At 46.5% G+C, this 14,632-nt stretch overlaps 1 long non-coding RNA gene across 1 annotated transcript; it reads left to right on the forward strand.

Moving 5' to 3' along the window:
* The first annotated feature begins 9,220 nt into the window (after window positions 1-9,220).
* LOC149985049 (uncharacterized) lies at window positions 9,221-13,825 on the forward strand. The gene is made up of 2 exons (XR_016485959.1): window positions 9,221-9,412; window positions 11,000-13,825. It is a non-coding gene; the product is annotated as an uncharacterized LOC149985049 (long non-coding RNA).
* Window positions 13,826-14,632: the final 807 nt, after the last annotated feature.

Consider the following 14,632-nt stretch of genomic DNA (forward strand, 5'->3'; position numbering starts at 1 on the left):
AACACACCAACCCACACGCTCGCTCTCACACACACACACACACACACACACGTTTTACTATCCTTGTTGGGACCAAACAATTGATTCCCATTCAAAATCCTATTTTCCCTAACCCAGTACTCCTAAGCCAAAAATACCTTTTATTAAATGTCCCCACTTGTCAGAATTTCCCTTGTTTTGCTATCTTTGTGAGGACTGCTGGTCCCCACAAGGATAGTAAAACCACACACACACACACACACACACACACACACACACACACACACACACACACACACACACACACACACACACACACACACACACACACACACACACACACACACACACACATTTAGTATGTGAGCAGAAGAAAATAGATCTATGAGCCCTAATTGCTTTCCTGGTTTTAGTCTCATGGACTAATTATCCTCCGGCCAGTGGATTGTCTGACTGGTGGAAAAGTGAGATTTGTAATATCGCTAAAATAACAGTGAGGAAACTGGAACTGAGCCAAATGGCCACAAGAAAAGAGCTATTGTTGCCCTCATGTTGTTATTGCAAGGTCTTAGCTGCAAATGGTTACACCATCAGTTTACACACACACACACACACACACACACACACATACACACACACACACACATTTCGAAACCCCTTCTTGCGCAATTCACTTTCACTGTTAGACTGTGAGACCTTAATCTATGCACAGAGTGAATTCTGCATTTGCCTCCCCTTTATGAACCTGTTGACCCTTGGGATAGTGTGTTAAACACTCAGCTCAGTCATCATGTATCCTGTTGTGTTCCCATCAATAATATTGATTCTCTGTGTTTAATCTGCATGTTTATCTACTGCAGGTACATCATTGTGGAGGTGTTGTGGGACATTGTGTGTGTCTACGCGCACGCACACCGAGTGTGTGACTGTGACAGGAATGTCGGAGCACAGAGATGTGTGAAATGCATAAAGCCTTCTTTCTCTCAAGTCCACATGCAGCTGAGGCAATGCTGTGGTCAGGAAATGACCCCTCGTTTCCATATTTACCCCCATTAAATGGCTGCTGCAATTTAGGGTTCAAATGGGGGATTAAACCCCTCCCTATTCCTCTGCCCATGACCCCAGCTGACCTGTAAAGGGTGCTCTATTAGTGATTAGTGAATATTGGGAGGAGGTGGTAGTGGGATAATCCTGCGTGTTCACTGCCGGGGGTTGAAGGTGTCGAAATACGGAGAGGAAGTTGTTTTCTATGGAGGAAGTGTGGTATGAAGTAAAATGAGAGATGGTGCAACGTTATAAAGTTATGCCAAAGTCAGCCTTATGCAGTAATTCTCTTGACACATATGATTGACACATTTGTAAAAAGGCAATATACCATGACATTGTCATGACAACCATACTGGTAAAACCAAATGGCTGGACCTGTAGTTATGAAAAGAGAGAGTGGACGGAGGTCGAAGGAGAAGTGTGTGTGAGTGAAGGAGTGAGAGTAGAGAGAGGGGGGATAGACGAAGGCTTCCTCGTGCCTCCAGCCGAGCAGAAAATCTCTGCAAATTAGTTACCGCGACGACGGCCGTTGGGAGCTTTCATCCAGCGTGGCAGGGGGCCGGCATGGGATCGGCACAGTGCCCCCCCCCCCCATTACCATTTGGCAAGAGGAGGGGAGGGTAGGACCGGGCTGCTTGTCGCAGGCGGCTCCCCTGGCAACTCTAATGCCGGTCGTTTAGCTGTTAAACGCCTCTGCAGCATTAGCACTCTGCCAGAGGTGCCAAATAAACACCCAACTGGGACACTCCCACTGCTAACATTCACCATGTTCCAGAGGGACACTCCCACTGCTAACATTCACCAGGTTCCAGAGGGACACTCCCACTGCTAACATTCACCAGGTTCCAGAGGGACACTCCCACTGCTAACATTCACCAGGTTCCAGAGGGACACTCCCACTGCTAACATTCACCAGGTTCCAGAGGGACACTCCCACTGCTAACATTCACCAGGTTCCAGAGGGACACTCCCACTGCTAACATTCACCAGGTTCCAGAGGGACACTCCCACTGCTAACATTCACCAGGTTCCAGAGGGACACTCCCACTGCTAACATTCACCAGGTTCCAGAGGGACACTCCCACTGCTAACATTCACCAGGTTCCAGAGGGACACTCCCACTGCTAACATTCACCAGGTTCCAGAGGGACACTCCCACTGCTAACATTCACCAGGTTCCAGAGGGACACTCCCACTGCTAACATTCACCAGGTTCCAGAGGGACACTCCCACTGCTAACATTCACCAGGTTCCAGAGGGACACTCACACTGCTAAGATCTATCTACAGACAGGACACACTCACACTGCCAAAACTGGTCAGTTTTGTGCATATGCACATGCATACACAACTGAGATCTATCAAACACCAGATACAAACAAATAATACCCATTAAACACCTGACAGACACACATAAGATATGTACAATTAGTGGGCCAATATTCTGTCATCTGCTAAATGTCTGCGAATAAAAATCTATGGGATGTACTAGTAGTGGTGTGTATTCATGGATGCCAAGGGAAGGCTTCCCCAAAAACTGTACCAAGACAAAAGAAAAAGACAAATCATTTATCTTTCGTCTCTCTGTGTTTCAGAACTTTCCTTACCTTCAGCCTCTAGCGAATTGATCTCACTGGAGAAAGCTTCAGAGTGAGCGAAACAGAGCCTCTCTGTTTCTATACGTGTAGGACATCTATCTGATGCTGCCTGGTCAAAAATAGTTAGACATTATTGCCGCCCGTAGCATTGAATGCAAGAGAAGCCAGCGAGCATTTGGCCTCCCTTGATAAAAAAAAGTATAAAACAATAGCCAATCAGCATTGAGCTTAACTGAGTGAGCTCAATGGTGAAAGGTCCTGGAGCACCCAAAAAAAAGTGTCAAGGGAAGTCCGTTTGAATTTGGCTTCACTCCAATCACATTGCATCTAGAGCCGAACGTCATTGACAGAAACAACTTGAATTGTTGTTTATTTTTGTTGTTGTCCTCCGGTGGCTAGCTAGTTAAAATATCCCTTTCCTAAACTAGCCATGGATGGAGATAGGGATTGGGACTTGTGGTTTTACTTAATTCTCCATGCTGGCCAATGATTATAATGGAGATTCTGATCAAACTTTGGATTTATTAATTGTGCCCCTGGCCCGAGAGGATGGAAGTTCAATATGTATCTGTAGAATGCTAATGTTAACTAGCTGGCTCATCATTGCCCATGAAAGGCAAGTTAGGCTAGCAAGCAAGCATTTTAGCCAGGTAGGACAACAAAACATAGAAGCATGTACTGTATGACAGGGTCATAGACCGATTCATCAACATGAAAGAGAGTAGGTGTAACGGTCGTCGTATGAAGAAGGTGAGGACCAAGGTGCAGCGTGGTAAATGTTCATCATTTTAATGGTAAAACTGAACACTATCAAACAAGCAACAAAAGAACAACAGAAACAGCTCTGTCAGAGGCAAAACACACTAAACAGAAAACAACTACCCACAACCCATAGTGGGAAAACAGGCTGCCTAAGTATGGTTCTCAATCAGACACAACGACAGACAGCTGTCCCTGATTGAGAACCATACCTGGCCAATAACAAAGAAATACAAAAACATAGAAAAAATAACATAGAACGCCCACCCTAGTCACACCCTGGCCTAACCAAAATAGAGAATAAAAAGCCTCTCTATGGCCAGGGCGTGACAGGAGGAAGGCATTGACGTTTCTCTACAAGTAGGATGAGTTAACATGTTTGTTCTACTTGCATGAACAACTGCACACACACACACACACACACACGTGTTTCGGTGTTCCTCAAGGTTCTGTTTTAGGAACACTTGTTTTCACTATATATTCTACTTCTTGGAGATGTCAACTTTCCCTGCTATGTGGATGACACACATTTCAATTAAACATAGTGAAGACCAAAAATTGCCTACCCTAGAAGCCTGTGTTTCAGACATAAAGAAGTGGATTGCGGCAAATGTTTTACTTTTAAACTCGGACAAAACAGAGAAACTCGTTCTAGGTCAGAAGAAACAAAGAAACTGCTGTTTGATCTGACAATCGATCTTGATGGTTGGTTGTATAGTCGTCTCAAATAAAACTGTGAAGTATCTCAGCGTTATTTTGACGAACATATTAAGAATATTTCAAGGGCAGCTTTTTCCATCTTTGTAGCATTGCAAAAATCTGAAACTTTTTGTCAAAAAATGATGCAGAAAAGCTCATCCATGCGTTTGTCACTTCTAGATTAGATTACTGCAATGCTCTACTCTCCAGCCACCCGGCTAAAGCATTAAATAAACTTCAGTTAGTGCTAAATACGTCTGCTAGAGTCTTGACTAGAACCAAAACATTTGATCATATTACTCCAGTGCTAGCATCTCTACACTGGCTTCCTGTTCAGGCTAGGGCTGATTTGAAGGTTTTACTTCTAACCTACAAAGCATTAAATGGACTTTCTCCTAACTATCTCTTCGATTCGGTCCTGCCATACATACTTACACGTACGCCACGTTCACAAGATGCAGGTCTCCTTATTGTCGCTAGAATTTCTAAGGCAGCAGCTGGAGGCAGGGCTTTCTCCTATAGAGCTCAATATGTATGGAATGGTCTGCCTGTGCATGGGAGAGACGCAGACTCGGTCTCAACCTTTAAGTCTTTACTGAAGACTCATCTCTTCAGAATGTCCTATGATTGAGTGTAGTCTGTCCCAGGGGTGCGAAGGTGAACGACAAGGCACTGGATTGACGAACCGCCCATACTGTCTCTGTCTGGTTGGCTCCCCTCTCTCTACTGGGATGCTCTGCCTCTGATCCTATCACTGGATTACTAGTGGTCTTCCATGCCGTCCCTAGGAGGGGTGCATCACGTCATGCCAGGCTTTTTTCGCTATACTATGCTTGAGTGGGTTGAGTCACTGACATGATCTTCCTGTCCTGTCTGGCGCACCCTCGGGCTAATGCGTTGGAGTAGATCTTCGTGGGCTATACTCAGCCTTGTCTTAGTCTGTTGATATCCCTCTAGTGGTGTGTGGGCTGGTGGGGTTATATCCTGCCTGGTTGGTCCTGCCTGGTTGGTCCTGTCCGGGGGTATTGTCAGACAGGTCCACATAGTCCGTCAACCCCTCCCCAGTCTCAGCCTCCAGTATCTATGCTGCAATAGTATATGGTGGTAGGGTCAGTCTGTCCTATCTGGTGAAATTCTCCTGTCTTATCTGGTGTCCTGTGTGAACTCAAGTATTCTCTCTCTCTCTCTCTCTCTCTCTCTCTCTCTCTCTCTCTCTCTCTCTGTTCTGCCTGCGGCTATGGAACACTAACCTGTTCACCAGATATGCTACCTTGTCCCGGACTTGCTGTTTTCAACCCCTCTCTCTCTCTCTCTCTCTCTCTCTACCGCACCTGCTGTCTCGACCTCTGAAGGCTTGGCTATGAAAAGCCTGACCGGAACTGACCTGTTGCACCCTCTACAACCACTGTGATTATTATTTGACCCTGTTGGAAATCTATGAACATTTGAAAATTATGAAGAACGATCTGGCCTTAATAATGGCCATGCACTCCATCAGGCCACCCCTCAGAGCCTGGTTCCTCTCTAGGTTTCTTCCTAGGTTCCTGCCTTTCTAGGGAGTTTTTCTTAAACACTGTGCTTCTACATTTGCATTGCTTGCCGTTTAGGGTTTTAGGCCATGTTTCTGTATAAACACTTAGGGACATCTGCTGATGTAGAAAGGGCTTTATAAATAAATATGATTTGACGCACGCATACACACACACACACACACAGAAATCAGAACCATCGACAGCCACATCATATGTATTTAGCTTACGTTGATTGGACTAAATCATTTTTGGTATATTTTAGTTGTCACTGTATTAGACTTAGAATAGGTCATTAGATGATGTTGAAATATTGAAGTTGAATTGGTGCTGGCAGCTCCTGTTTTCTTTGCGACTTGAGGTAACTCTCCGTGATTCTAAATCAATAGTTGTTTAGTAGTTCGAAAATGTCAGAAACATTAACTTGCTTGACCATACTGAAGGTCATGTACAGTTGAAAAATGAGTTTTAATGACTCCAACCTAAGTGTATGTAAACTTCCGACTTCAACTGTATATGAACTAACATGTTATAGAGCAAACAACACAATTATCACAACACATAGATTGTAATATGGCTTTTTTTTCTGGCTTTGCTTCCCCAGTGATTTTTTCCCACTACTGTGTACTATAGCAGCGTTTCCCAACCTCAGTCCTCCAGTTCCCCAACAGCACACATTTAAGTTATATCCCCATACAAAAACACCGTATTCAACTTGTCAAGGGCTTGATAATTAGTTACAAAGTAGAATCAGGTATGATTTTCCGGGGCCACAACAAATATATGCTCTGTTGGGGGTACTCGAGGACTGGAGTTGGGAAACACTGTACTAGAGAGTACAACAGTGTTCTATAGGACCAAGAACATCTGTCAGCCTGTCATTGATGTCCTTGTTTCTTTCCTCATAGCAGCATGTTGTCCTTGCAGCTGTTGAGCACATTTCACAACTTGTGAACTATTTGACTGGGAGTACAATGTCTGTAAAAAGGCTTTTATACATGAGTAAACTGAGAAATACAAGTTGTCTATAGAGAAATAGTAGTGTGTTGATTGCCAGGTCGTTGCTTTACTGATGATTCCTTCTTCCACTTCTTAGAAAATGGAGGTGTAGAATGATTGAGTGATGATGGATCGATGTGGCGCCTTCTGTTTCAACGTGCCCTTTGCCCTGTGTACCTCCTTCACAGAGCACACACACACACACACACACACACACACACACACACACACACACACACACACACACACACACACACACACACACACACACACACACACACACACACACACACACATACTGTTCTATTTCCCTTGTCTGCCCTGGCGGGGGAGGTCAGGGGTGCAGGATTATCCCCCAGACAGCCAGGCTGACCCCAGGTCTGGTCCTGACATCTCTCCCCCCTGACCCTAGCCTGAGACACACTCCTCTGGCCAGGACTGCAAAGCTGCAGGGAGAGGGGAGAGGGCTTAGAAGACTTATCATGTCTCAAACCAGACTCGTACATGCAGCATTCGGCAAACTAAGTTTAAGATGTACAATTCCAAAGGTCATGTTGTCTGTCAATGTACTTCTTATGTCATGTTGCCTAGTGTTATTGGATTATTTTACTGTGCATAAATGCTCCCGTATACAGTTACAAACTGTGTAACACCTTTGTTAATGTAACCTCTTCTACCAGGGCACCACTAATGTCATTACACCACTTATGTCATTCCACACAGTGTAAGGGCTGTGCACCCATGTCACCTAGGTCCTATGTCATGTTGAGCCCCTCTGTCAGGCTTCCTCTCTCTGTCAGCTGCCAGGCCCAGTCTCCCCCAGGCCCAGTCTCCCCTAGGCCCAGTCTCTCCCTGGACCCAGTCTCCCCCAGACCCAGTCTTCCCCTAGGCCCAGTCTCTCTCTGGACCCAGTCTCCCCCAGACCCAGTCTCCCCCAGGATGAGGGTGCTGCTTTCTGCTTATCTCCTCCATACTCTGAGTGGTATGTAATGTTGTCAGTGATGGGCCAGTGTCTTCTCACCGTTTCCCAGGGAGGGGGGCGAGGCAGAGGGCCATATCAGGATGACAGGGATGGTGTTGACAATGCCTGGCTCTCCATATCTGTAGACAGTTAGCATCTCAAGATGCCGCCGGGGCAAGGAGATACGGATGGAGCTAGGCTACATGGTGAGGGCTCTGGTGGATGTGTGTGTGTGTGTGTGTTTTGTGTTCTGTGTGTGTGTGTGTATGTGTGTGTGTGTGTGTGTGTGTGTGTGTGTGTGTGCGTGTGTGTGTGTGTGTGTTTCTTGTGTGTATCTGAAGGATGCTGTAATGGTCTGCTACCCCAGATTAGGGGTAGGAAGTAAGACTCCTGGGCTCTCCTCTCTTGTCAATACCCTCCCTAAATGATGGACTCTCCCCTCCCTATCGCCTCACATCTCTTATCCGGACAGGTAATGAAATCCGCCATGACATTCTACAGCTCTGGTGCGTTATTGGCTAATTAACTCCCTCTTATAAGACGGACAGGAAACGCATTACACAATGGGGTTTTATGAAATTGGTTGCCATAAAGTTAGAACTCTGATAGTGGGCTTGTGGGATGACACACACACACACACACACACACACTATTATTAGTGGAGAAATACGGGAACCACTGTGTAATGGAGGATATGGCTTGGTTAACTTATTTACCCATCAGCCTCTGCTTCCTAAAGCCCAACTTTTTTCTTGTTTAATAGCTCTTGAGTGATAAGCATAACGTTCTCCCCATGGGATGGATGCTGTCGTCATGGTTACCCACCGATTCCCAGCTCTGATGATGTCACTTGGAGATGGAGACAGTGAGGGGCCATACAGGAGGGAGTGTCCCCCCTCCCCTCTCTGTTATCAGTGTTTTGGGGACGTGGATGGTGGGGGGCTCAGGCCTGGTGAGGAGACGCTGGAGCCAGGGGGGCTGATAAGAGGGACTGTGGGTCGGGGAGCCGGGGCTATCTAGTCTTACTGAGTGACTGGATGACACGTTCCACTGTGGCACAGGACAGATAGACCCCCCCCTGGCAGGGGTGTGTGTGGGACAGGGTGGGGGGTTGGAGGAAGGAACTATGGGGGAAACTAACATCAGCTGACTTGAGGGGAAATACTGGAAGAATTAGTGCCAAAGTGTCCCATAGAACTAGATAGATAGGAACAGACAGTGTGTGGGGGATGTCTGTAGTCTATTTGATAGGCCAGACTCCTGAACCACACAGTCAGAACAAGGTGCTAGGCTGATGGCAGGCTTTCTCGCCTCAGTGACGAAGCACAGGAAGACTAGTAGCGGCATGATTCACATCAGACAGCATACATCTGTGGTAGGTCAGTGTGTGTGTGTGTGTTTGGGGGGGGGGGGGGGGGGCAGATTAAGTGTTTAAAATGTGTGTGTGTGACGGGTTTGTATGACGTGTGTGTGTGACGGTGTGTTTAAGGCTATATGGAAAAACAGGTTCACACACCGTAGAGTAGTGTGAAAGTAATTATATTTAAGCACTGATTCTTCTTGTGTTTCCTTTTCAACCCTAAAGATGATTTGTATATCTGTGAAGAGGTGGCTGTACTTGTAAATGTGTGTGTGTTTGTGTGTTCTCTCAGCACTGAGACATTGAGCAGAGCTGCCCAGCTCCATCACACACTGATAGAGAGGAGCGCCAGGCAGCGCCAGACCAATCCCACGAGAGTCTGAGAGCCAGGGGGCGGGGCTACAACTTTGAGTCTGACGGAGAGGAGAGAAGAGAAAGACCAACCATGCCAACCTGACTGGGAGGAAGAGAAGGATTGAGAGGTAACGAGGGATCTAGAGAAAGAAAGGTATAGAAAGTAGAAAGAGAAGTAAAGGGGAGCCAACTTTTTCAGACAGACTTGAGGAGAGAATGTGTCCAGTAGACTGGGAGAGATATGCGAGAGGGGAGGACTGCAGTGATAACACAGGGAGACAGGCAGGCTACAGAGGCTACAATACACTACACAACCTTCCCTCTACTCCCCATGTGTTTGTGAAACCACACACATTTAGGTTTTTTGTTTTGTAACATTACACACTCTTGTGTTAAGTAATACTGCATTTAGTACCTGAGTACCGTAATGTTTTGCACTGTAGGGTAAGTAATGGTGGAAGAGTAGAAAGAGCTCCAGTAAGCACCCCACTCTCCTTTGGCCTCCTCCCCCCAGACAGAGCACTCTACCTGAGCTCCCTTATCTCCCTCCACCCCCCCTCCTGTTAGAGCAGGAAAGGGACCTCAAGTGCTCTCTCACTTTCCAAATTTGTCTTCATTATAGATAACTGATGTGTATGTGTGTACGTTGGTGTGTGTGTGTGTGTGTGTGTGTGTGTTTGTGTGATATTGTCATGTCATCATGTCTGATGATGACATGAAGACAGATGGGATGGTCATCTCTCCCAACATAATTACAGACATCCAGAACAGACCCTCTCTGCTCTCTGGGACTTCAAAGGGAAGACGTTAGACCTGAAGAAGCACCACAAGCTCTACTTAGGCCTGCCATACGTTTAGCTCTCAGCATTCATTTGGCTTGAATTCATACACAGTAACAGATTCACATTTACCTTAAAAATTTACTGAATGAAAATTCTGATGTAAGTTGGCAAATGAGTCCTACTGGTACACAGTATACAGTCATACAGGAAGTATACTACACATAAACAGCCAGCGGCATTGGGCCTCTGGTTAGAAGAAAAAGAGAGGAGGAACATGACGAGATGACGTGAGAGAACATGACAGGCCTGAGCCCTCAACAGACTGAGACTGAGAGAGACCGAGATGGAGAGAGAGAGGGTGAGAGACTGCGAGAACACGACAGAAAGAGAGGGAGAAGTGGAAACAGGCTGTCTTCTTTCTTCCCAGACTGGTGATTGAGTTATCTGCCATGGGGCAGTCATGCTGGCAGTGGCCCGGCTTACAGGCTCTCCTTGGGAGAAGCCAGCCAATAAAAGATAAGCTCCAGAGAGGAGCCAGCCAATAAAAGATAAGCTCCACAGAGGAGCCAGCCAATAAAAGATAAGACCCCGGTCCTGTCTGTGGCTTCCTCGCTGATCTTCCTTGTGGAGATAGGATGCTCTGCGTTGATATCCCTGGCGTCTCTCTGGCATTCACAGGGACCTCTCGGCCTGGTCTCACACACACACAAACACACACACACACACACACACACACACACACACACACACACACACACCAGTTCATCAGGGGTCAATTTTGTTGTCATTAGCGATGACAGTGTAGATATCATTGATCCATAGGCTTCTATTGATTTAGAAGGTCCTTCTATATCATCCAGTCTTTCTCTCTTCTCTCCATCTCTCATTTTCTCTCATTTTCATGGTTTACTCTGTCTCTCATTTCTCTATCAGATCCCTGTAACTGTCACAGAGCTGACCGTTGCTGAGGACAGAGTAGTGTCCATCCACTCCTATTCCTCCAGGACAGGTCAACCTCCCTGTTCCATCCTCCCTTCACATTGACAGTAAGGACTCCATCAGATTGTTAGATGGTCACTATTCGGACACAATTCATTTGGACATTCTCACTCTGAGGAAGAATGCTTTTGGTTCTGTGGTGTATCTCTCCCTCCCTCTTTCTTGTTTGCCTCAATTCATCTAAGATGAATAGATTTGATCCCACACGCACGCACACACACGCACACACACACAAACACACACTCCCTCACACACAAACAAACACACGGTCCTCCCACCCTTCCCTGCTAACAGCACCCTGAGCTAGCCCCCTGTTCCCCAGCCGCTAATGACGGACAGCTGAAGGCACACTCCGGGGGCGCCAATCAAATTTGCAGCCTTGTAATTGGATTATGGCAGGCCGGGGGAGGGCTTTTATCTCTCCCTCTGTCTTTCTCCCTCTGCCTCTCTCTCCTCCCTTGTTTGTGCTCTCGTCTGCGGTTGAGTGACGGACAAAAGAGCAAGCTGTCAGCGTCAGCGTTGGGCCGAGCATATGTGTGTGTGTGTGTGTTGGAGCTGGGAGCTGGAGCCAGCTCTGAGGGCTGCTGAGTGTATTGAGAAGGAAGTGTGTGTGTGTGTGTGTGTGTGTGTGTGTGTGTGTGTGTGTGTGTGTGCGCGCGTGTGTGTACATGTGCATGTGAGTGTGCGTGGGGGTTGGGGCAGGCAAAGAGCGAAATATCACTTAACTCATTCCCTCATCCCCGGTGCTTTTCACTAGGGTTCAACACCAGGCAGACACAAAGGACTGCATCTCTCTCTGTCCCCTGGCCAAGCCACTGGGAAGAATAGAGAGGATGACATGTCACAGACTGACACAAACAGAGAAGCTGCTACGGGGAAGGCTGGTCATCCTTTGGAGATGCATGGACAGTGTAGAGCTGGGACCATAAACTCAAAGTGATCATGACGATCCAACAGACCACTTATCGAGGTGATTTTACTGATATTGATCATCACGATAGGAAGTCTATACAGCAGAAATGTGACGTTTGAAATAAGTCACTTGTGTGGGCGTTTTGCAAACAGGACAATTGATAGCTACAACGTTCAAACTAGAAGTAGTAGTTTTAAGGGTGATATTAAAAGTAATTGAGGGTCACATTGATGTTATAAAATGATTGTTCTACGGTGCAAGTAAATACGGGCTCGCGCGCACACACACACACACACACACACACACACACACACACACACACACACACTCACAAATTTTAACTTTCCATCACACCTCTCACCAGCTATTTGTTAGAGACCTGGAGTGTTCAATCAAAACAATTACTTGAGTGACCAGCATTATAGTGAGTGGAAAGACCCTGCAGCCCTGCAGGACTTGTCTCCTCTCACCACTACGTGTGTGCTCTGCTCTGCTGTGGAGATTACACTAATGCTGACGTCCACACGACAACACACGCGCACACACACACGCACGCACACACACACACACACACACACACACACACACACACACACACACACACACACACACACACACACACACACACACACACACACCCTGTCACCTGGTCACATTGATACTGTCTGACTGTCACCTGCACATCTGCTCCTCTGTATCTCTCTGAGAGGATGTGTGTGTGAGTACGTGCGTGTGTGTGTGTGTTTGCTTTTGAAAATGATCTGTTTTCACTGTGGGCAAGCTTAATACATTGACCCTTATGAGGACATTTGACATATTGAGGACATGGTTTATGTCCTCGTAAGTTCTCTTACTGTAATGTAGACGTAACTAGGTGTCTGGTTAGACTGTAAACTCTCCTTCCAGACTCACATTAAGCATCTCCAATCCAAAAATAAATCTAGAATCGGCTTCTTATTTCTCAACAAAGCCTTATTCACACATGCTGTCAAACATAACCTCGTAAAACTGACTATTCTACCGATCCTTGACTTCGGCGATGTCATTTACAAAATAGCCTCCAACACTCTACTCAGCAAACTGGATGTAGTCTATCACAGTGCCATCTGTTTTGTCACCAAAGCCCCATATACTACCCACCACTGTGACCTGTATGCTCCCGTTGGCTGGCCCTCACTACATATTCGTCACCAAACCCACTGGCTCCAGGTCATCTATAAGTCTTTGCTAGGTAAAGTCCCGCCTTAACTCAGCTCACTGGTTACCATAGCAACACCCACCCGTAGCACGCGCTCCAGCAGGTACAGAATATTTCACTAGTCATCCCCAAAGCTAACACTTCCTTTGGCCGCCTTTCCTTCTAGTTCTCTGCTGCCAATGACTGAATTGCAAAAATCACTGAAGCTGGAGACTTATATCTCCCTCTCTAACTTTAAGCATCAGCTGTCAGAGCAGCTTCTCGATCACTGTACCTGTACACAGCCAATCTGTAAATAGCACACCCAACTACCTCATCCCCATATTGTTATTTATCCTCTTGCTCTTTTGCACCCCAGTATCTCTACTTGCACATCATCATCTGCACATCTATCACTCCAGTGTTAATGCTAAATTGTAATTATTTCACCTCTATGGCCTATTTATTTCCTTTACCTCCCTACTCTTCTACATTTGTACACACTGTACATGTATTTTTCTATTGTGTTATTGACTGTACGGTTGTTTATGTGTAACTCTGTGTTGTTGTTTTTGTCTTTGCTTTATCTTGGCCAGGTCGCAGTTGTTAAATGAGAACTTGTTCTCAACTGGTCTACCTGGTTAAATAAAGGTGAAATTAAAATATCTAATATGTCTTTTTTTGTTCTGCTGTTTGTTGCATGCGTCACATCTTCTTTACCTGAGAAACGTCTGTAGGTCCCGTGTTTCTCTCTGAGATCCTCACACACCCCCGGTCGGGTGACAGCGGGCACACTTGTCACATGCCATGTTGTCAGCGCCAGGGACAGCGTTCCGGGCCGACTGGCGTTCCTTACTCCAGGACCGTCAGTGGGAACATTCAGGAATAGCTCTCTGTATCGGCCTGTTCACACGGGAGCCTGTCACCTTCCTCAGCTCACACCTCACTACTGACACCAATAGACAGATGCAGTGAGGTACCCAGACTAGAGAGTGTGTTCTGGCGTCAAACATTTCCTGCTGACTCATGTCGCCTTAGTTGGCGGTAAACATTTTTGCTAGTAGTTCATAGTAAGCATACGTGTTGTTGATAAATATTAGGTAACTCTACCTGTGTGTGTGCGTGTGTGTACGTGTGTGCGCGTGTGTGTGTATGTGTCTGTGTGCCTGTGTGTGAACAGGGCTGCAGACAGGCCGTCTGGCCGGTGGTGAGAAGTAACAGAGCCTTGGAGCAGAGTGCCTGTCCCTCAGCCATGCAGGCCCTGAGACACACTCAAGACAAGTTAATCCCAGCACAGCTTATCTGCATTCACCCAGCTTCTTCACTCTTGCTCTCTCACTCTATCCCTGTTTCACTCACTTTCCCTCCATCTTCCTCCCTCTGTAGCTCCCTCGTCCTTCATCCACCCCACCTTTCTCTCCCTCATCCCCTTCCTCACTCTTTCACGGACCCCTCATTTACCTTTCTCTTCCTCTCA

The sequence above is a fragment of the Oncorhynchus mykiss genome, chromosome 2, assembly GCF_057628025.1.
Source record: "Oncorhynchus mykiss isolate SJ-2025 chromosome 2, ASM5762802v1, whole genome shotgun sequence".
Classification (NCBI taxonomy): Eukaryota; Metazoa; Chordata; class Actinopteri; order Salmoniformes; family Salmonidae; genus Oncorhynchus; species Oncorhynchus mykiss.